The sequence below is a fragment of the Rhinopithecus roxellana genome, chromosome 3, assembly GCF_007565055.1.
Source record: "Rhinopithecus roxellana isolate Shanxi Qingling chromosome 3, ASM756505v1, whole genome shotgun sequence".
Lineage (NCBI taxonomy): Eukaryota > Metazoa > Chordata > Mammalia > Primates > Cercopithecidae > Rhinopithecus > Rhinopithecus roxellana.
This window is the reverse complement of record NC_044551.1, coordinates 165,844,152-165,867,811: the sequence shown is the minus strand read 5'-3', so window position 1 is coordinate 165,867,811 and position 23,660 is coordinate 165,844,152. Positions and strand designations below refer to the sequence as shown.

General features: G+C 47.3%; 1 non-coding gene across 1 annotated transcript; it reads left to right on the top strand.

Annotated features, from left to right (window-relative positions):
• The first annotated feature begins 1,023 nt into the window (after nucleotides 1–1,023).
• LOC115896763 lies at nucleotides 1,024–1,165 on the top strand. The gene has a single exon (XR_004056646.1). It is a non-coding gene; the product is annotated as a U4 spliceosomal RNA (small nuclear RNA).
• Nucleotides 1,166–23,660: the final 22,495 nt, after the last annotated feature.

The following is a 23,660-nucleotide window of genomic DNA, read 5'->3' as shown; positions in this document are numbered from 1 at the left end:
ATTTTCAGAGTATAAAGCTATCCTGAGAAAAAAATATTTAACAATCACTCTTCTATATGGAATCACATGTCCGTAAATATATTTGAGGTTAATCATTTTCATTTATTTTAAATTTATAAGGAACCAACAAGAAAAGAGAAAAGAAAAGCACTTGGAATCCTATTGCACGGGGACAAGAGACAATCACGACTGGCATTTGCACGTTTTCCCCTAGTTGTTTCAGAGCATCCATTTCCAGGTTAGTGTGTTCCGAATATAGGCTCTGTGTCCTATGCTCTGAATATGAGCCCCGCGTCCTAGGCGCTGGGTATAAGACTCGGGTCCTACGCTCTGGGTATAAGCCCTGGGTCCTAGGCTCTGGGTATCAGCCCTGGGTCCTAGGCTCTGGGTATAAGCCCCGCGTCCTAGGCTCTGGCGATAAGCCTTGGGTCCTAGGCCCTGGGTATAAGCCCCAGATTCTATTCCTTGAGTATGAGCCCCATGTCCTAGACTCTGGGTATAAGCCTTATGTCCTAGGCTCTGGGTATAAGCCCCATTTCCTAATCCCTGGGTATAAGCCCCGGGTTCTAGGCCCTGAGTATAAGTTCTGTGTCCTTTCTGGGTATAAACCTTGTGTCCTAGGCTCTGGGTATAAGCTTGTGTCCTAGGCTCTGGGTATATGCCCCAGGTTCTAGGCCGTGGGTACAAGCCCGATGTCCTAGGCTCTGGATATAAGCCCTGGGTTCTTGGTCCTGGATATAAGCCCCATATCCTAGGTCACCTACCAGATCGAGAGCCCAGTCAAAGTTCTTTCTCATGGTGTATCTAGGACGTCAGAAAACCTAGAGATATGGCCAGACTCTGAGCCCCCCCGAAAAGGGTTCCCAGACCTTTTGCGAGAGGGAGGTTTTGTCGGCCCAGAGCCCACCGAGTCCTGGAGTCTTAGAGGGCTGCCCAGCTCCTCAGGCAGGCCTGTCTGCACCTCAGCCTCTCCCTGGTCTGGGTATCCACCCCATACAGATATGTTTTTAAAAACTGAGGAATAGCTTTGCACAGTGGCAGTATTGTAGCTGATGAGGTTTATCCAAGGCACGATTATTGCTAATTGAAAAATTGAGGAATAGTTTAGTAAAACATACAGATCTTAAGTGTATAGTTCAATGGTTTTTTACAAATATCTGTCTGTAGCCAACACCCCAATCAAGGCAGAAAACATTGCCACCATTGTAGAAAATTCCCCCAATCCCTTTACAGTCTACTCAACTTCCCTTGTCCCCTAATCCCCAAGCAGCCATTATTCTGATTTGTATTCCAGAAAAGTAGTTTTTCTGGATTTTTTTCTTTTTCTTTTCTTTTTTTTTTTTTTTACAGAGTTTCACTCTTGTTGCCCAGCCTGGAGTGCAGTGGTGTGATCTCAGCTCACTGCAACCTCCACCTCCTAGGTTCAATCAATTCTCCTGCCTCAGCCTCCCAAGTAGCTGGGATTACAGGCGTGCACCACCACAGCCTGACTCATTTTTGTATTTTTAGCAGACATGGGATTTCACCATGTTGACCAGGCTGGTCTTGAACTTCTGACCTCAGATAATCCACCCACCTCTGCCTCCCAAAGTGCTGGGATTACAGGTGCGAGCCACCATGCCCAACCTGGTTTTGAATTTAATAAATCTGTATTACATCCTTTGCATGGCTCCTTTAGTTTAAAACACTGTGTTGTTGTTGTTGTTGTTGTAGTAGTAGAGGTGGGGTCTTGATCCACTGCCCAGGCTGCTTTCAAACTCCTGGGCTCAAGCGATCCTCTGCTCTTGGCCTCCCAAGTGTTGGGACTGCCGGTGAGAGCCATCGCACCAGCCAGAGTCTAATTCTGTCTCTAGTGAGAGCAGCCACTTGAATATCAAGGCTCAGGAATTCGTCCTCATGTTTGCTGCGGGGGCACTTGCTCTCTGAGTATCAGTTAGCTATTGCCACAGTTATCCTGTGTGACAAACCATCCCCATATCTCAGTGGCAAACAGTAATCATTTATTTCTTCCTCACGCGTTTGTGAGTTGGCTGGGCAGCCCTGCTTCACGTGCCTCTCATCCTCTTCCTGGGACCAGCAGGGGCAGGCTCATCTCTGGCTGATGGCGGGGCCCTGAGAGGCGGCACGTCTAACCCCACAAGCACCTTTCCACTTCTGCTGTGTCATGCCTGCTGGCATCCCTTTGGCCAAGTCCAAAGTCAAGGGGTGGGAAAGGGAGGCTATGGCGAGGGTGTGAGTGTGGATGAAAAACTGGGGCGGGTCATTCAATCTACGTTACCAGTTTCCTGCCAGTGTAAGTTAAGAGACAGAGCTTCATTGGAATTGAAAGGATGAGGAGAGATTTCTGTTTAACTTACTATGTTGATGAGTTAGAAATTCTTGTTTTTCATATTTCAGCAACTCAGTACTCTCTTTAAGAGAACCTGTCTGGGTCCAGCTTTTACTGTACAGATCCTGGTCATACATAATCTGTCTCCCATCCAGGCAGCCCTCCAACTAGCATGGTTTGATTTATTGCAGTTTAAAGGGAGCTGAAAAGGATATGTAGTCATTTAAATGAATTTCTTAGATGTGTTTCCCCTCTTTCCCCTGGCCTTGAGTGGGTTCAAGGACACAAAATTTATAAACACTTTAATTAATTTAAAAATGCAAAACTGGACTGGGCGCAGTGGCTCACACCTGTAATCCCAGCATTTTGGGAGGCTAGGGTGGGCGGATCACGTGGTCAGGAGATCAAGACCATCCTGGCTAAAAGAGTGAAACCCCGTCTCTACTAAAAATACAAAAAATTAGCCGGGTGCGGTGGCGGGCGCCTGTAGTCCCAGCTACTCAGGAGGCTGAGGCAGGAGAATGGCGTGAACCCGGGAGGCGGAGCTTGCAGTGAGCCGAGATCGCGCCACTGTACTCCAGCCTGGGCGACAGAGCGAGACTCCATCTCAAAAAAAAAAAAAAAAAGTGAAACTGGTTTACTAGTCCAATTATTTAGTGAATCAGTCCAGTTTATTATAAATCCCAAATGAAGTTATTTTCAGAAGTGCAGCAGTTCTGACTGGATCATTTGCTGAAAGCTCCGCTCCTGCCTTGGGACAGTCACGCCTGCGCTGGAAACGTGAATTTACTCGCTGTTCTCTCGCTGTTGCTCCTGCCCCCGTGACCAATTCCCTACCACACTCAGCTCGTTTGAGACTTTAGTTTCATATTTTTAAAACCAGTTTAGTGCACCAACTCGGTCTTTATTTCTCCCTCCAGCACTTACTGTAGTCGATACCTTTTATTTTCTTAGATTCTTTGGGGGGAGTTTATAGGTGGGATGAACCCATGTGCGCATGAAAGTGTCTTTATTTTGCACCCCCACTTGAAGGCTAGATTGGCTGGGTCTTGGATCCTAGGTTACAAATAGTTTTTTCTTTGGAATGTTAGAGAAATTGCCCTACTCTCTTTTAGCATTCAGGATTGATGATAAGTCTCGTGTCAAGCTGATTTTCATTCTATTGTGATAACCTATTCTCTCAGTCAGAAAACTATGAGGATTTTCCTTTTTTCCTTGGTATTCCAAAATTTTCCTGCAATGTGCCTAGATTTCTAAAATTCCACTTTATTTATTTATTTTTTTTCTGAGACGGAGTCTTGCTTTGTCGTCCAAGCTAGAGTGCAGTGGGGTGATCTCTGCTCGCTGCAGCCTCTGCCTCCTGGCTTCAAGTGATTCTCCTGCCTCAGCCTCCCAAGTAGCTGGGATTACAGGGGACCATGCCAGGCTAATTTTTGTATTTTTAGTAGAGAAGGGGTTTTGCCATGTTGGCCAGGCTGGTCTCGAACTCCTGGCCTCAAGTGACTGTCTTGGCCTCCCACTTGATTTTCTTTCTTTTCTTTTCCTTTCCTTTCCTTTCCTTTCCTTTCCTTTCCTTTTCTTTTTTTTCCTTCCTTCCTTCCTTCCTTCCTTCCTTCCTTCCTTCCTTCCTTCCTTCCTTCCTTCCTTCCTTCCTTCCTTCCTTCCTTCTTCTTTCTTTCTTTCTTTCTTTCTTTCTTTCTTTCTTTCTTTCCTTTTTTTTTTTTTTTGAGACAGAGTCTTGCTCTGTGGCCCAGGCTGGAGTGCAGTGGCACGATCTCGGCTCACTGCAACCTCTGCCTCCCGGGTTCAAGCCATTCTCCTGCCTCAGCCTTCCGAGTAGCTGAGACTACAGGGGCCTGCCACCAACCCTGGCTAATTTTTTGTATTTTTAGTAGAGATGGGGTTTCACCATGTTAGCCAGGATGGTCTCGGTCTCCTGACCTCGTGATCCGCCCGCCTCGGCCTCCCAAAGTGCTGGGATTACAGGTGTGAGCTACCGCGCCCGGCCCCTGCTTTATTTTTCATTGGGGCTGCTTTGTATTGAATGGAGCCTATCAACCTGAGAACCGATGGCTTTCTTCAGCTCTGGGACCCATCTCCCCCCATTATTTCTTTGAGTGTTTCTTCACTCCAATTTTATCTGTTCTCTCCTATTGGGACTTCTTTTATAACGAGATTGGAATGTCTACTCTCCATGACTAATGACTTTTAACCACATTGTCTATTTCTTTGTCCTTTCACATTAGGCTAAAGTATTCCTTGGTGTGATATCCCACGTCCCTAATTTTCCTTCACTGCATTTATTTTGCCATTCATTCAATCTATCAAGTTTTTGAAGTTAATCTTCAGTCTCTATTATTTATAATTAATTTTTAAGGGATGAAATAGCCTCTCAGAAGATAGAAAGTATATGTATTATCACATCTTCTTTATTTTCTTCATTAATTTCTTCTGGTTATAATTCTCTGTGGTTGCATTTGATGTCTTTTGATCAAATGTCTGGAGATCCTTGGCCATCTGCCCATCTTCATATCTAAGAGTTCCTGTTCACCTGCTTTTTCTATTGATCTTATCTGCCTCTAATGATTATTGGGGGTGGCGGGTTTCATTCCTCAGAGTGGTGAAGGAGTTCCCTGTCCTTTTTTTTTTTTTTTTGAGATGGAGTCTCATTCTGTCGCCCAGGCTGGAGTGCAGTGGTGCGATCTCGGCTCACTGCAAGCTCCGCCTCCTGGGTTCACGCCATTCTCCTGCCTCAGCCTCCAGAGTAGCTGGGACTACAGACGCCGCCACCACGCCCGGCTAATTTTTTGTATTTTAGTAGAGACGGGGTTTCACTGTATTAGCCAGGATGGTCTCCATCTCCTGACCTCGTGATCCGCCCGTCTCAGCCTCCCAAAGTGCTGGGATTACAGGCGTGAGCTACCGCGCCCGGCCATGAGTTCCCTGTCCTTCTCAGGGACAGGGACTCGGTGATTCCTGGGGAGACTGTCTTTCTTCTCTGGACCAAGTATTCACACTTTCCATTTCAACTGGGGGCAAATGCTGTGGGATGCTGGTGAGCTTGCCGATTTTCCCAGAACATAACGCATTTCCGTCCCCTTTCTTTCCCTTTTGTGCTACTTCTAATTAAGGAAGATGTTTCTAACATTTATGGGATTTTGGTTCTGAGGGAGGTCAATCAGGGGTGCTTGTTCCTCCATCTGGCCCCGATCTGCATTTTTAGCAAAACAACTGAGTTTGGAAGTTTGAAACTAATGACATTAGGGCTGGGAAATTTCTTAATGTAAATATATTTTAGCAGAGTTAATGAAAACTTGGAGTGCTTACAAAGTTGGATATCTTACATGTGTGACAAATTATATATAAACCAGATTTCATTTCCTGTATTTTTTTATTTTTTCTTTTTTTTTAATCAGCAAAGGAAAAATGGAAAACCAAGTCTCCTGTCTTATAACTACACATTTTAGGGGAGAATGCATATTGAAACATTTTCAACATTTGCTGTTAAAACGAACACAATTTTGCAAAAAGAAATCCCCCCCAACACACACATAAAGCATGAAGTTCTAGGCAATTATGAGCCCCTCATTCAGAAATGGTCCAGGCTTTGCCTCCGTGAGCCCATTGGCCCCAGCCTGCTGCTGTTGGCAACCGCAGTGTCGTTTCCCTCACATCTCTCATCACTATGGTGATTCTTGTTAAATAAAGTGAGCAGTCCCGATCATGTGCACTAGTGCCTTCTTCTGCGTTTAATCTGTGGCTGTCAGTTTCCACAACCCATCTATTCAATAAAGATTTGTTGATTATCTACTATGTGCTTGGGCCCAGTGATGCAGAGATGAATAGGACAAGATGCTTGCCCTCGAGAAAGCTTTACATAGGGGAGAAGAGGCAGAACAGTCAGATTCCACGGATCCCCTGGCATGTGGAGTCCCACTGTACATGTTTTTGTGAAGTGACTGAATTTAACAATGTTTTATGCTTGTATAATTTTTCAAAAAATATCTTTAACTTTCAAATGGGAGATGCATGACATAGTTCAAACCATCAAAATGATATGAAAAGATATCCCCATCTGCTCATTCTCCTTCCCCCCTTCCCCCACCTCCCTGTCTAGGTAACTTCTTTTTTTTTTTCCCACGTCCCCCTCTAGGTAACCTTTTTTTTTGAGACGGAGTCTTGCTCTGTCACCCAGGCTGGAGTGCAGTGCCACAATCTTGGCTCACTGCAAGCTAGCTCCGCCTTCTGGGTTCATACCATTCTCCCGCCTCAGCCTTCTGAGTAACTGGGACCACAGGTGCCCACCACCACGCCTGGCTAATTTTTTGTATTTTTAGTAGAGATGGGGTTTCACCATGTTAGCCAGGATGGTCTCAATCTCCTGACCTCGTGATCCACCCACCTTGGCCTCCCAAAGTGCTGGGATTACAGGCATGAGCCACTGCGCCCGGCCTTTTTTTTTTTTTTTTTTTTTTTTTGATATGGAGTATCACTCTGTCACCCAGGCTGAAGTGCAATGGTGCAATCTCGGCTCACTGCAACCTCTGCCTCTGGTTTAAGTGATTCTTCTGCCTCAGCCTCCTGAATAGCTGGGATTACAGGCATCCGCCACCGTGCCCGGCTAATTTTTGTACCTTTAGTAGAGACAGGGTTTCACCATGTTGGCCAGGCTGGTCTTGAACTCCTGACCTCAGGTGATCCAGCCGCCTTGGCCTCCCAGAGTGCTGGGATTACAGGCGTGAGCCATTGCGCCTGGCCTGGGTAATCATGTCTGTTAGATTCTTGTTTACACTTCTAGTGTTTCCTTATGCAATTATATATGGATATACGTTTTTATTTTTCCCTCCTAAAGAGGCTGGTATGCTGTATACTCACTGATGCAGCCAGGAGACCTTTTCCTAGTGGTGCACAGCGACCCCCCTTGCCATTTTTACTGCTAAATATCCCACGGTGTGAGTGATCATTGCACATGAACCAGTTCCTTAGTGATGGCCACTTGGGGTAGTTCCCATCTTTTGCCATTACAATGAATGTCCCAGTGAATAATCTCATACTTATGCCATTTATATGCATGCATGGGCACTTGTCAATTGATTTCCAGAAGTGGGCTTGCTGGATCAAGGGGTGCTTGCGTCTGTAATTTTGGCAGATTCTGCCAGCTGTCTCTTTCCAGGGGAGATACCATCTTACTCTCTCCCAGCAGTGTCTGAGAGGCTCTTTCTCCTGAGTCAGAATATTTCTAACCCTTTCTTGTCTCCCAGGACCAAATAATATTTGCACCTGTTTTTGAAAGTACTGTATTTGTTTTTGGGTATAGTAAAGTTTCTGTTTGCAAAAGGAAAGCCACCTGTAAGTAGACAATGTGGGACACTTGCTCTGTGGTGTTGAGATGAGAACGCACTGAAGGAACTAGGTGTTGCAGGGGTGATGCGGAGGGCAGGCCGGCTGGGCCCACACTCACGCTGCTGAGCAGCCGGAGGGAAGATCAGGGCCAGACCGTGAAGAAGGTGAGCTGCCATGCACTCAGAGCTCTGGGATTTTCCTGCAAGCAATGGGCAGCCACGGAGGGCTTCACAGAGGAAGAAGGAGGTGGCCACTCCGTTAAGGCAGATTTGAATTCCAGCGGCTGTGAAGGATGGGGAAGAGACTGCCGTGATTCTGTCACTTTTAATTGTTCCATTTACCTGCTATGGTAGCACACGAATGCTACCACTCCTTCCATGACACGGAGGGGCCTGGGGAGAAAACCTTGGGACGACGCTTCCCGACTGCAAAGGTTGAGGCCACTTTCCCACTCGGTTCCTCAGGAGAGGTCCTTCTGGTCGCTGTGCAGCGCATGTTGATGGAAACAGGCTCACAGAGCAGCTGGTGCCTGAGAACCAGGGCTCTGTATCCTTGAATCGAAGAGTGAGATTATTTATCCCTTTCAAGGGAGCAAATCATTAGTGGGGCAATACCTTGTTCCAGACATGGTGAAGAGGGGGCGGCAGGGCTGAGAAGAGAAGCCCAGCTTCCCGAGGCTCTGCTCAGCTGCCTTCTGCCCACCCAGTGGCCCTGCCAGCCGTGTTTGTCTGGCTCTCAAGCAGCGATGCTGTGTGCGGTTTCCATGGCAGTGGGCCCTGGAGGGCAGCCGGGGACACAGCCAGGTGGCTCGCAGCTCACCTGACTGGCTGTTGGCAGGAGGCAGGCGGCCTCCTTCTGCTTCTCTCAGTTCCTGGAGCTCGCAGAATGTCTTCAGTTACTCCCTTTAGGAGTCTGATCTCTGTGTGAGAGAAACTTAAAGTTCTGGGCTTATAAAAGGTACACTTTATCTCCGAGCAATTGCCTGGCAGTCATGCAGAATGCCAGGGTGGAAAAGTACCAGGAAAGTGCACATCTCTGCAAGGGAGGCTGGAACTCAGGGGCTCAGCTTCCCATGGTGGGCAGCAGGAGCACGCTTGGCACAGAGGAAAGACAGGCCCCCCCTGCAAGGGCCACAGGATGACCTTCACAGGGTCACTGCACCCGGCCCTTCGGGCTCAGGGTCTGGCATCTTTGATTCATGAACTCATAAGACTGTGTGGGTCAGAGTTGCCTCCTGCAGCACACACTGTTGGCTTAGTCACTGTCATTGTTCCAGAGAGGACTCATCACAGGATTACTAGGAATTCAGACTCCAGTGGGGGAAACACAAGCTCTCAAACAGAGAAGAAGTCAAAGTCAGGTCCAAGTTCATGGTGAGCCTTTCAGCAAGTGCTTCCTGCTCCAAGTTGTAGACTGTGGTTGCTGAGCTCCCAGCCTGGGGTATTGGGGAAGCCAGGCATGGGGCTCTCGGCCAGCAGGGTGGGTTCTGGCAGACCACAGGCTTTATGTGAGGAGCTAACACTTAAAAGAATTCCATGACAGGGATGGAGAGAAAGGCCTGGGGCCAAGGACTCAGGCTCTGTCTCCAGAAATGAAGATGTTCCAGCAGTTTCCATCTAATAGAGACATGAATGTGGGGGCCACTGGAACGTGGGATAGAACAAAGCTCTTCTTCTCTGCTTAGGACCCTAAAGAAATGGCCCTGAGGCCACATGTTCTTCTTGACTTGTTGAAGGATCAACAGCAGAGTAAAACATATTTTAGTATCAAGCACCACTGCGAAACAAAAAATAAAACTCATTTGAAGACCACACATGAGACAAAGGCAGATTTCGTTTTCTTAAGGGGCAACCTTTTTTGCGCTAACTACCTACCATTAAATCATGAACAAAGACAATGAAATTCCTGTTGGTAACCCCCAAACTAATTAAGCAGATTTCTTGGGTTCTGTATTATGAGTAGTTAGAGGAGACGGAGAGGGAGGGGTAAATCCATTCAATTGCACTGCAGGAAAATAGTTTTTAATGTACTTACTAGGTTTTAGGTTCCAAAGTAGGCACTGAGAGACCCAGCCCACACCCCTGGTGGCTGGGTTTTCCGGGCATTTAGGAAAGCAAGCAGCCAGCCGGTGGGTAGATGGAGGCCCGATGCCCTGGTCCTGGGGCAGCCGCTGGAGTGAGAGGGCCAGCCGGCATGGGGGTGTGGACTCCATGTTGCCCATAGGAGAGGCCTTTAAACAGGAGAGACGGGATTCTCAGAGATCACCCTGGCTGGTGGGTGGAGCAGGGGAGATGAGACTGTCATGGAGACAGGGAATCCAGTGAGATGTCTACAGTGGAAAGCCAGAGGGCAAACAGTGGAGATGTGAGTGGAGGGGTGGGTGCGGATTCTTGACACCCCTGGGCTGGCCCAATGCCTGGATGCAGGAGGAGAGAGAGGGAGGAGTCTGGCCAGACCCCGCAGCTTCTGGCCTGGGCAGCAGCAAGGCAGACCATGCCATTCATCAGGATGAGGACTATGAGGGCGCCTCGGGGGCCGTGTGATGGTGGAGGATAGTGGGAGAGAGAATGATGACTTTGAATTTAATTGATTGTATTAGGTAGTGTATTGGTCAGGGCTCTTCCAGAGAAACAGAACCAGTATGTATGTCCATATATACAGAGACAGATGCATTGCAAGGAACTGGCTTCCCCAAAGGTGGGGCTGGTAGGGCAAGTCAGGAATCCGTAGGCCAGGGCACCGGAAGGGCAGGCGGGAACTCTCAGGCGAGCGCCGATGCTGCAGTCCAGACAGGGCTTCTCCTTCCTCTGGGAAGCCTCAGTTCTGCTCACGGCCTTTCCTCCTATTGGATGAGGCTGACTCAGGTTACCAAGGATAATCTCCTTTTCTTAAAGTTGGCTGACTGCAGACGTGATTTGCATCTACAAAACGCCTTACAGAACACCTAGGCTAGTGTTGCGTTTGTTAAAGTCAATCAGAATGAAGACCAGGTCTGAAGAAACCTTGAGCTGACAAAGCCAGTTAGGCCCCATAGGTGACCTTCACCTTGCTTGATTTGCAAACATAAGTGAAACTTAACTTGAGCTATTTCTTATAAATGTCTATGTTAAAGAGAAACAGAACTTAAGCTCAGCTAGTCAGAATCAGCCAAAAAACTTCTAATTATATAACTAAGGACTTTCCAGTGTGATAGACCAAATAAGGCAACTTATAATTATAACCAGTTAAATATTTTCTGCGCCTCACTTCTGCATTTCCCCGATAACACCTGTGCCTCTGCACCTTCAGTGCGACCTTCAAACCACCTCTGGTTTGGAGCTGCCTGATTCGCAAATCATTTTGCTCAAATAAACGCTTTAAAATTTTACTGTCTTGGTTCACTTTTTTAACAGATTCAACAACTGGGTACTATAGTCTAACCAAGTTGACCCACGAAGCCGACCATCATGGCCAGGGGCTGTGGCTCACATCCGTAATCCCAGCACTTTGGGAGGCTGCGGTGAGAGGATCACTTGAGTGCAGGAGTTCCAGACCAGCCTGGGGAACATGGTGAAACCCCGTCCCTACAAAACATGATTAGCTGCCTGTGGGGGTACATATCTGTAGTCACAGCTACTTGTGAGGCTGGAGTAGGAGGATTGCTGGAGCCCAGAGCTAGGTGCCCCCCACCTTTTTTTTTTTTTGAAACGGAGTCTTGTTCTGTTCCCCAGGCTGGAGTGCAGTGGCGCAATCTCAGCTGACTGCAAGCTCCGCCTCCTGGGTTCACGCCATTCTCCTGCCTCAGCCTCCTGAGCAACTAGGACTACAGGCGCCTGCCACCATGCCCGGCTAATTTTTTTGTATTTTTAGTAGAGACGGGGTTTCACTGTGTTAGCCAGGACGGTCTTGATCTCCTGACCTTGTGATCTGCCCGCCTCGGCCTCCCAACATGCTGGGATTACAGGGGTGAGCCACCACGCCCAGCCAGCCCTGTCTTAAAAAAAAAAGGACAAAAGCACAAAACCAAGTAACTATGATCTGTGACCCAGGATGGAGGGTAGTGGCATGATCATAGCCCACTGCAGTCTCAAACTGGGGAGAACTAGCAGGAGTTTGAGATGGGAGGAAACACTTATAGTCACCCTCTACGTGTATAGATCACTTTATGCTCCTCGCAGCTCTCCCCAAAGGAAACCACAGTGAAAGAGTTTCTGTGTCTGCATCCACAGATGGGAGGGGGATTTGGACAGGAAACAGAAACTGGGGGTTCTTAGCAACTGGGTAAGATGGGAAGCCATGAGACCCAGGCAGGGTGTGAAAGTCACGAGACACAGAGGAGAAGGGCAGAACTCTGGGGACACCATGAATAGGGGACAGGGTGGAAGGGAAACCAGGAGTGGGGGCATCATGGAGGCTTCAGTCAGTAGAATCCCAATGAGCTGGTGCATGATGAGTCCAGAGCAGGTGACCAGGCAGCCCCAATGGCTGTACAGCAGAGGGACAGGGAGCAGGGGTGCCAGGGTGGATGATGGTCTTCACACCCAGTTCTGCAGGAAGAAACACCCCACCCTGCAGTCAAGGTTGGGGGCCTTGCTAAGAGCAGGTCCTGGCTGTGTTGAAGAAGAGGATATCAAAGCTTCTAGTTGTGCTGCTGCAAGCAGGGGGCAAGGGTGGTTGACACTTCATTTAAGGTTCACCATCATGAGTTTCTGGTTGAGCAAAGGTTTTCCTGGAGCCTTATTTGGGATTGTGCATAAGAATTTGAGGATGAGGGGTTGACACCATGTGAGAAGGGAGGAGGAGACCCAGCCCATGGCAAGAGGCGGCATGAGGAGTAAAGATGATCTCGCATAGGGTTGTGGTTGAGGGGCTTGGCAGACATGACCCATTCCTCAGTTTTACACTGTGCCCTGTTGTGTACAATGGTGGATCCAACGCCACACCCCTTACTTCTCCAAAACCTGGAGAGACAGTCTGTACAGCATGACAGAAAATGTCTACCAAGTGCATGTGAAGGCCTGGCCACTGTGCTGGGCCCCTGCAAGTTGTGATGACCCTCACAGGTGACCTAACTCCTCCCTAGAGCAGGATCTTTCAAGGCCCCACATCACATGAAGGCCCAGGGCACTTGCAGATATGGTGGTTCCTGGCTTAGCCCATCGCTGTCTCAGGGGGATTCGAATGCTAAGGAGCATTTCCCTCTAACACACAGCTCATCTCCTGGATCTGGAGTTGCCTGTTTCCAGTCGTCTTCTGAGGCCCAGAGGAACAAATGCCATGACTTATGTAGCTCTTTATGGAGACAGATCTCCTGTCTTCCAGCTTCTCTTTCCCAGGCCTTCTCTCTTGATACCTGTAGCAGTTCCGATAAGCTTCAGCCTCTCGCTTCCTCAGGCATACGAATTAGAAAGTCCCTCTGTTTCACTGTAAAGAATTTTTTTTTTTCCCTAGAGTTCATGGGATGAAGCTTCTAAAGCTCTTGGAATTCTCCAAGTGACAAGAGCGTGTTTGTCATTCATGGTGGCCCTTGGACCACATCTGAGTTTATGCTATCAAGACACAGGATGAGCCAGGCGTGGTGGCTCACACCTGTAATCCCAGTGCTTTGCGAGGCTGAGGTGGGAGGATTGCTTGAGGCCAGGAGTTTGAAACCAGCCTGGACAACATAAATCTCATTTCAAACAAAAGAAACAAACCACCACCAACACTCAGGATACTCCTGCTAATAGCTGGTCTGGGATCAAAGAACTCACCCAAATATTAGTTACATAATAGCTATAACTTCAAATTCATACAGAATACCTAAGAAAAATCCTGAAAAAGAGAAACAGAATTTCTCTGCAGATGAAGAAAATATGCCAGAAAAATGTTGCCAAAGGTGGAGGAAAATTGCATGCACTCCAAACTTCCAACATATATTAAGAAAAAAACACCTCAGTGAAATAGTTGCAACTGTAAAGACCACAAAGCAGAAATATAAGAACTTAGGATAGAAATAGCCAGACAAGAGGAAGAGATGACCAGATAGCAGGTGGACATTATGGACTGGTAGAGTTAGAAAAAAAAAAAATAGAAGAAAATGCAAACCTATTTCAGAATGAACATGAAATTAAAAGGAGTTTAAGAGAGACAGACAGAGTTGAAAGCATGCTAAGGCATATAGATGACAGAAATGAGGAAAAAGCATGAACTAGAAGTAAAGGAATGAAGCAGGTTAGAAATACCAGGAAAAGTGGTAAAAAGCCTTTGAAATGGACCAGAAGAATGATTAGGCGTCTTCAGTAGAAAACTGCTTTGGATCTCAGTGTAAAATGAAGCACCCTCTTCCGGGCCACCCACTTTTGGGTTTGTGCTTTTCATTGTCTTTGTGCTATTTTGTGACTTTGTAGATTGTAGATAAGCAACAGCAATGCAAATGATTTTCATCTGTACATGTGCAAATTAATTCTTTCTGGTAGAAAGAACACTTGGTTCCCTATCGAGGCAGGCAGAGTAATTGACCCCCAAAGATGTCCACAGTGTGAGTATGTTACTTCACGGGCAAAACAGACTCTGCATATGTAAATTAGGTAGAGGTCTTGAGGTGAGGAGATTACCCTGAATTATCTCAGAGGGCCTGGTGTAACCACATGGGTCCTTCTAGGAGGAAGGCAGGAGGGCTGGGGTTAGAGAAGGAGATGTGGCTGTGGAAGCAGAGGGTGCAGTGAGGCCTGGCCATGAGCCAAGGGATGAGGGCAACCTCTAGGAGTCGGAAAGGCCAGAAAACAGGCTCTTATGGGGCCTCCCGAAGGAACTCTGCTCTGTCAACCCACTTTGGACCTCCCATCTCCAGAACTGCAAGACAATACATTTGCTGTTTTAAGCCACTTACATTTGTGATAATTTGTCATAGCAGCAAGAGGAAGCTAATGCAAACTCTACCAAAAAAGAGCCAATCTGAAATATATTTATACATCCACTTCACAATCCATAGGTGTCTCTGTTCTTTGAATTCTCCTTTAAACTAGTTGTGGTAGCTTACTGATTTTCTCATTCATTCATGAGGTGAGTAAAATATTTTAAATGTGTTTACTTTTATTTATTTATTTATTTATTTATTTATTTATTTATTTATTTTGGAGATGGTCTCATTCTGTAACTCGGGCTGGAGTGCTGTGGTGTGATCATGGCTCATGGCAACTTTGAACTCATGCTCTCAGGGGATCCTCCTGCCTTAGCCTCCTAAGGAGCTTGGACCACAGGCACGTGCCACTATGCTTGGCCAATTATTTTTTAATTTTTGTAGGGACGGAATCTCAGCATGAACGAGAAGAGACAGCAGACACGAACACTGAGATGACACAGATGTTAGAATTATCTGATGAGAATTTTAAAGCAGCTGTCATAAAATGCTGCAATGTGCACATTATGAATATGCTTGAAACAAATGAAAAAGGAGAAAGTCTGGGCAAAGAAATAGGTGATTTTTTTTTTTTTTTTTTTGAGACGGAGTCTCACTTTGTGCGCCAGGCTGGAGTGCAGTGGTGCAATCTCGGCTCACTGCAAGCTCCACCTCCCAGATTCAAGCCATTCTCCTGCCTCAGCCTCCCGAGTGGCTGGGACTACAGGCGCCCACCACCACGCCCGGCTAATTTTTTGTATTTTTAGTAGAGATGGGATTTCCCTGTGTTAGCCAGGATGGTCTTGATCTCCTGACCTCGTGATCCGCCCACCTCGGCCTCCCACAGTGCTGGGATTAGAGGCGTGAGCCACCCCGTCTGACAGAAATAGGTGATATTAATAAATAAGTGAGGCTGGGCACAGTGGCTTATGCCTGTAATCCCACCATTGTGGGAGGCCGAGCTGGGCGGATCACCTGAGGGAGTTTGGGACCAGCCTGGCCAACATGGTGAAAATCCGTCTTTACTGAAAATACAAAAAAATTAGCCGGGCATAGTGGTGGGCACCTGTAATCCCAGCTCCTTGGGAGGCTGAGGCAGGAGAATCACTTGAACCCAGGAAGCAGAGGCTACAGTGAGCCGAGATTGTGCCACTGCACTCTAGCCTGGGTGACAAAGAGCGAGACTCCGTCTCAAAATATAAAATAAGATAAATAAAAAAGTAAGGATAAAATATAGAACAATAATATAAAAACTCAATGGACGGGTTTAACAGCAGAATGGAGAGGATGGAGGAAAGAAATCAGTGAACTCGGAGGTACAATGATATATATTATCCAATCGGAATAGCAGAAAGAAAATAGCCCGGAAAAAATCAACAACCCATCAGCACATCAGCTGCTCAAGGGCAGGGCCTTCGCCTTCCCGTTCACTGAAGTGTCCCAGATGCTCCGTCCAGCACCTGGCATATGGTAGGTGCTCATATCTGTTGAATGCTCTAATGCCCCGCCCGTGTGGATTCCCCTTTGTCGATGTTTTTGTTTGGGTTTGGTTTTTACCAGTTTAAGTGAAGTGTTTTTTCTGAAGGCTCTGAGACAGAATTGGGTTCACGCCTCTCTCCTGGCTTCCGGTGGCTGCAGCAATCCTTGACCTTCTTCGGCTTTTGGACGTGTCACTGCCACTTGTGTCTCCGTCTCCACATCGCCTTCTCCTCTTTGCCTTTTGTCTCCAATGTCCTTCTTCCTTTTCTCACAGCTGTCATTGGATTCACGGCCCACTTTCACTCCAGGATGATCTCAGCTCGAGACTTTTAACTTAGTTACAGTTGTAAAGACCCCTTTCCAAATAAGGTCCCACTCACGGTTCCAGGGGTTAGGAGTTGGACATACATTTTTGGAGGCCTATCACCCCCTACAGAGATGGAAAACAGATGGGTGGCTGTCAGAGGTTAGGGATGGTGGGGACATGGCTGTGTAGTTGACTATCACGAGGTGGCTCCCAAGGGAGATTTTTGTGGCAATGGGACAGTTTTGTATTTTGATTGTGATAGTTACATAAAACTATACATGTGATAAGATGTCACACATTGGATCGAGCTTGGTGGCTCATGCCTGTAATCCCAACATTATGGGAGGGTGAGAAGGGCAGATTACCTTAGGTCAGGAATTAGAGACCATCCTGGCCAACATGGTAAAACCCTTTCTCTACTAAAAATACAAAAATTAGCCCAGCTTGGTGGCGTGTGCCTGAAATCCCAGCTACTCGGGAGACTGAGGCATGAGAATGGCTTGGACCTGGGAGGCAGAGGTTGCAGTGAGCTGAGATCGCACCACTGCACTCCAGCCTGGGTGACAGAGCAAGACTCTGTCTCACAAAAAAAAAAAAAAAAAAAAAAAAAAGATGATGCACATAGTACCAATGTCAATGTTCCCAGTTTTGATGTTGTACCATAGTTATATAAGATATTGTCACTGGGAGATACTGTGTGAAGTGTAAATGGGGACATCTCGATACTATCCTTACAACTTCTGTGAATCTATAATTGTTTCCAAATAAAACATTCAGGAAAACCCTGTGTGATGTGTGCACATGCACGCACAGACACAAACATAAGCAAAGTGAAAAGACGACAAACAGGCAAAAAAATTCTTTTCTTTCCCAAAACAAAACCTAAATTGATTCAGCAGACATTTTAATTAGGAAATCCTAGAAATCAGGACCACTCTAATTTCAGACACTCCATTATGAAGTGTACATCTACATCCAGAGGTTGAACAAGCCGTTGAATCTCTTAAAAACTGTCTTTGCTACCTTTGCATTTGGGGGTAGGACCTTCGTAAGACACCATCAGACTTCAAAAGGGCAAAGCCTGTGATTTCTTCTCTGGGAAAGCCACATTTTAAAACCAGCTTCGGTCACAAAGAACAGCTGCATGGGAGAAGGAGACAAGCCGAGAGGGTGAGGATGTGCAGAGGCTGAGGCCCACGGCTTCACAGAGGCCAGCACAGAGCAGAAAAACATCCAGGGTCTCTTGTCCATTCCTATAGATACCAGCAAGGGTGGAATAAGAAAGGTTGGCTACAGTGGCTCAAGCCTGTAATCCTAGCACTTTGGGAGGCTGAGACGGGCGGATCACGAGGTCAGGAGATCGAGACCATCCTGGCTAACATGGTGAAACCCCGTCTCTACTAAAAAAAAAAAAAAAAAAAAACAAAAACTAGCCGGGCGAGGTGGCAGGCGCCTGTAGTCCCAGCTACTTGGGAGGCTGAGGCAGGAGAATGGCGTGAACCCGGGAGGCAGAGCTTGCAGTGAGCCAAGATTCGGCCATTGCACTCCAGCCTGGGTGACAGAGCGAGACTCTGTCTCAAAAAAAAAAAAAAAAAGAAAGCTTGGCTGGGAGGATAGGAGAGAGGCTCAAGAGATCATTTAGGCGGGCACAGTGGCTCATGTCTATAATCCCAGCATTTTGAGAGGCCAAGGCAGGAGGATTGCTTGAGGGCAGGAGTTTGAGATCAGCCTGGGCAACATAGTGAGATCCCATCCCTACACAAAAATGCAAAAATTAGATGGGGTGCGGTGGCTCATGCCTGTAATCCTGGCACTTTGGGTAGCTGAGGGGAGGTGGGTGGATCACGAGGTCAGAAGTTCAAGACCAGCCTGGCCAAGATTGTGAAACCCCGTCTCTACTAAAAATACAAAAATTAGCCAGGTGCTGTGGCAGGTGCCTGTAATCCCAGCTACTTGGGAGGCTGAGGAAGGAGAATTGCTTGAACCTGGGTGGCAGAGGTTACAGTGAGCCGAGATCACGCCACTGCACTCCAGCCTGGGCGACAGAGCAAGATTCCATCTCAAAAAAAAAAAAAAAAAAAAAATTAGCCAGCCTGGTGGTGGCACGCACCCGTGGTCCCAGCTACTAGGGAGACTGAATCAGGGGGATTACTTGAGCCCGGGAGTTTAAGGCTGCAGTGAGCCGAGATTGTACCACTGCACTCCAGCCTGGGCAACAGTTTTTAAAAAGCCAGTTTTTAACAGATTCAACGGCGTATTCATCCTCTGGATGTGGATGTACACTTCATAATGGAGTGTCTGAAATCAAGAGTGATCCTGATTTATAGGATTTCCTAATTAAAATGCCGCTGAATCAATTTCGGTTTTGTCTTGGAATAAAAAAAGAATTTCTTTTCTTTTCTTTTTTTTTTTTTGCCTGTTTGTCGTTTGTCTTGTTTGTCATTTGTGAGACCCTGTCTGGAAAAAAAAAAGGAAAAAAACAGATTGTGATTGTTTCTGAGAAAGCTCCTGGTGTGGCTAGAGTGGTCTCGTGGGAGAAGAACAAATTCTATAAAGAGGAAAGCAAGAAAAAGCAAGTGCTTCTCCCTACACACCCCCCTCTGCCTGTTTGTGTCCTCTGGAGACTCCAGGCAGCAGCGGAGCACAAACAGGGCTCTTCTCGGGTGAGAAAGTGAAGGCCCCGCAGTGAGTTAGCTTTCCCAGGAACTGCACGGCCTCCCACCTACAGCCAGCCCTGACCTTGAACTGCGACTGGCAGGGTCGAGTCCTTTACAAGCACACTCTCAAATTCCACTCTCAAATTCCCCTTCAAAACTGTCCAGGTCCCTCCAGTCCCCTAAATGGAGCTGACATCTCCCACCTTCACCAGCCATAAACCGGTGGGAGAAAGGGTCAGCACCAACCCACCCATGGCCGAGTTTTTACACGTTCTCTCTGACCCCGTAACCACTTTCACTAAGTTCCTCCACCGAAAATCACAACAAAATGTATGTGTGTCCTTAGTTTTTAGTATTGTTCTAACCCTCAAGATTCCCAACCCTCGAGCCCTGTCTTCAAACAATCCGAGCTCACGATGCCCCCAACGGCTAAGACAGGCTCAAGGTGATACCAGCAGCTGCCCCAGTTCTCCATTTATCCCAGGTCTTTGGCTCCGATGGCCACCAGTGCGTTCCTTCCCTTGTCGCCCACACCACTTCTCCCATCCAGATGTGGGGTCTATTTCCTATTCCTTAAATCTGGGCTGACCGTGTGACTTTCTATGACCAAAGGAATGCAGAAATGACACTCCATGACTTTGGAACCCAGGCCTTAAGAGGATTGGCAGCTTCTGTTTCCTCCCTCTTGAAAGCCAGCTGCTATGGAAGAAGGCTGACTTCCACGAGACCACCATACTGTGAGGAAGCCCAAGCTGAGGGAACATGGCTATGTAGACGAGCACTAAGGCACTGGACAAGTGAGGGAAGGCTTTGTGGACCATCCAGCTCAGCCAAGCTGCCAGCCAAATGTAGACAAGTGGGTAACCCCAGTGGGTAGCACACTGGGAGAAGTGGTGTGGGCCACAGGGAAGGAACGCACTGGTGGCCAGCGGGGCCAAAGACCTAGGATAAACTGGGAGAACTGGCGCAGCTGCTGGCATCACCTTGAGCTTGTCTTAGCCGTTGGGGGCATCACGAGCTTGGATTGTTTAAAGACAGGGCTCGAGGGTTGGCAATCTTGAGGGTTAGAACAATACTAAAAACTAAGATTAAGAACCACCCAGCTGTGCCCATTCAACCCACAGAATCCCGAGGAATAATACATTATGCTGCTTTAAGCCATTAGGTTTTGAGATAATTTGTCATGCAGCAATAAAGATAGCTTTTACTTTCCTAAGAAAGAAATCAAGAACTCCAAAGAAAAAATGGGCAAAAGAAAGAAATAGTTCATACAGAATGAAATGCAAATGATCCTTAAACATCAAGAGATGCTCAACCCCAGTTGTAATAAGAGAAATGCAAATTAAATTGCCCTTAGACACCATTTTGCACAATTCAATTTGGCAAAAATCCAAAATTGTAAAATACATTGTTGGTATGGTTGTGAGGAAACAGGTTTGGTTGCGGAGAATGCAAAATTGTACAAACCTTGTGGAGAGCAGTTTGGCATTGCTTATAAAAAATACAAATGCATTGGTCGGGTGTGGTGGCTCACGCCTGTAAATCCCAGCACTCTGGGGGGCCGAGGCAGGCGGATCACGAGGTCAGGAGATTGAGACCATCCTGGCTAACATGGTGAAACCCCGTCTCTACTAAAAATACAAAAAATTAGCTGGGCTTGGTGGCAGCACCTGTAGTTCCAGCTACCCGGGAGGCTGAGGCAGGAGAATGGCGTGAACCTGGGAGGCGAAGCTTGCAGTGAGCCGGGATCACGCCACTGCACTCCGGCCTGGGGGACAGAGCGAGACTCCGTCTCAAAAAAAACCAAATGTATTTATCCTTTGACCCAGCAGTCCTACCTCTGGGAATCTATTCTGCAGATAGATATTCACGAGTATAGAATGACCCATGAATGAGGTTATACACTACAGCACTGTTTGCAATGGCAACAGCTTGGAAACAAGCCAAGGGCCTGCCTGTGGGGAGCTGGTTGAATAAACATGAACCACAACTGTAAGAAAGAATGAGAAGCTAATAGTAAGAAAAAAAAGGAAGGTGCAGGATACTGTATCAATGATGTTACCTTTCTGTAATAAAAGAGTGGAAAATAGGAATAAATAGATTTGCATTTCCTTGTTGTAGATGTATAAAGAAATACAGAAAAATAAAAAGAAAATGAATAAAAATGGTTACATGTGTGAGAGAGACAGTTGTGGGGAAGATGAAGATGGGAGTTAGAATTTTTTTTGTATATTTTTTATACTCCATTTGAATTTTTAATTTTTTAGAGACAGAGTCTTGTGCTCTTGCCCAGGCTGGAGGTGCAGTGGTGTGATCATGGCTTACTGCAGCCTCGAACTTCTGGGCTTAAGCAATCCTCCTGCCTCAGCCTCTCGGGTAGCTGGGAATACAGGCATACACCACTATGCCCGGCTAAATACAGGCACACAGCACTATGCCTGGCTAAGTTTAATGAGATGGGGTTTTCTTATGTTGCCTCGGCTGATCTTGAACTCTTGGCCTCAAGTGATCCTCCTGCCTTGACCTCCCAAAGTGTTGAGGTTATATGTATGAGCCACCGTGCCCAGCCTATACTTAGTTTATACCTCATCATATCACTGTGACTTTTGAACCATGTAAACATGCAACATATTAAAAGCCAATCTCGGCCAGGTTCCAGTGGCTCATGGCTGTAATCCCAGCACTGTGGGAGGCTGAGGCAGGCGGATCACGAGGTCAAGAGATCGAGACCATTCTGGCTAACATTGTGAAACCCCGTCTCTACTAAAAATACAAAAAAAAAAAAAAAAAAAAAAAAAAAAAGAAAATTAGCCGGGTGTGGTGGTGGGAGCCTGTAGTCCCAGCTACTCAGGAGGCTGAGGCAGGAGAATTGGTTGAACCCAGGAGGCGCAGGTTGCAGTAAGCCGAGATCACGCCACTGCACTCCAGCCTAGGTGACAGTGCGAGACTCTCTCTAAAAAAAAAAAAAAAATGGGCGGGCACGGTGTAATCCCAGAACTTTGGGAGGCCGAGGCAGGCGGATCACGAGGTCAGGAGACCGAGACCATCCTGGCTGACACGGTGAAACCCCGTCTCTACTAAAAACACAAAAAATTAGCCGGGCGTGGTGGCGGGTGCCTGTAGTCCCAGCTATTTGGGAGGCTGAAGCAGGAGAATGGCGTGAACCCGGCAGGCGGAGCTTGCAGTGAGCTGAGATTGCGCCACTGCACTCCAGCCTGGGTGACAGAGTGAGACTCTGTCTCAAAAAAAAAAAAAAAAAAAAAAGCCAATGTCAGGTGGAGAATGGAACAGAAGGGGAGAATGGAACAGAAGGGGAGAATGGAAATAGGGAGTGGCTGTTGATGTCGCTGGGCTTTCTTTTAAGGATGCTGAAAATGTTCTAAAATTAGATGGTGGTGTTGGTTGTACCACTGTGAATATTCTAAAAATCATTAAACTGGACACTTTACATGGGTGAATTTTATGGTATGTGAAATATATCTCAGTAAAGCTGTAAGAAAAGAAGTAAGGCACACATACACTCCAAAACTTTCAGGAGTGAAAAAGAAGATACATCTCAGGTACAGCAATGATTAAAATGACGGGAAAAAGTACTATGGATGACTTTGATACAGAAGTGCTGGGAAGGGAAGGGCATGGTCCCTGGCTGGGTCTCCACCCCCAGGCCTGTGCCATGGACCTAGGTGAGGACAGGCATTTTTGTTTTCCTGCCCAAATACTGCATTTTCCAAGACTACCCTGGGCTGCCACGCCCCCATCCCGAGACCCTAGCAGGCAGACACACAGGTGGCTGGACAGAGGAGCGCATTAGCAGAGGAACACACGGGCGGCTGGACGTTGACAGGAGCACACAGGTTGAAGAGCACACCGACAGGCACAGGCAGAGGCCGGCACGCTGGCAGTCCATTGACTGGGGGAATGACACGGAGTTTGGCTGATATGGTCAGAGAAGAGTCCGGCCGCTAAGTGGCTGACTCCAGGGGAAAACCATTTCCTTTCTGGCTCAGCCATCTGCTGACAGCTACTTCCACTCAATAAAACCTCGCACTCGGCCAGGCATGGTGGCTCACGCCTGTAATCCCAGCACTTTGGGAGGCCGAGACAGGCGGATCACGAGGTCAGAAGATCGAGACCATCCTGGCTAACACGGTGAAACCCTGTCTCTACCGAAAATACAAAAAATTAGCTGGGCGTGGTGGCGGGCACTTGTAGTCCCAGCTACTTGGGAGGCTGAGGCAGGAGAATGGTGGGAACCCGGGAGGTGGAGCTTGCAGCGAGCCGAGATCGTGCCACTGCATTCCAGCCTGGGTGACAGAGCGAGACTCCGTCTTTTGACTTTGTCAAAACAAACAAACAAACAAACAAAACCTCGCACTCATTCTTTGAACCCACGTGTGATCTGATTCTTCCAGGACATCAAGGAGGAACCCGGGATATAGAAAGCCCTCTGTCCTCGCAACAAGGTAGAGGGTCTAATTGAGCTGGTTAACACAGGCCACCTATGGATGGCAAAACTAAAAAAGCACATGTAGCACATGCCCCCTGGGGCTTCAGGAGCTGTGAACATCCACCCCTATATGTTTGCTATCCTAGAGACTTGAGCAGCGGGGCACTGAGGAAGCGAGACATACCCCGTCACACGCTCTGTGAGGAGGACAAGAGAAACGTTCCCGTTTCAACCTGATG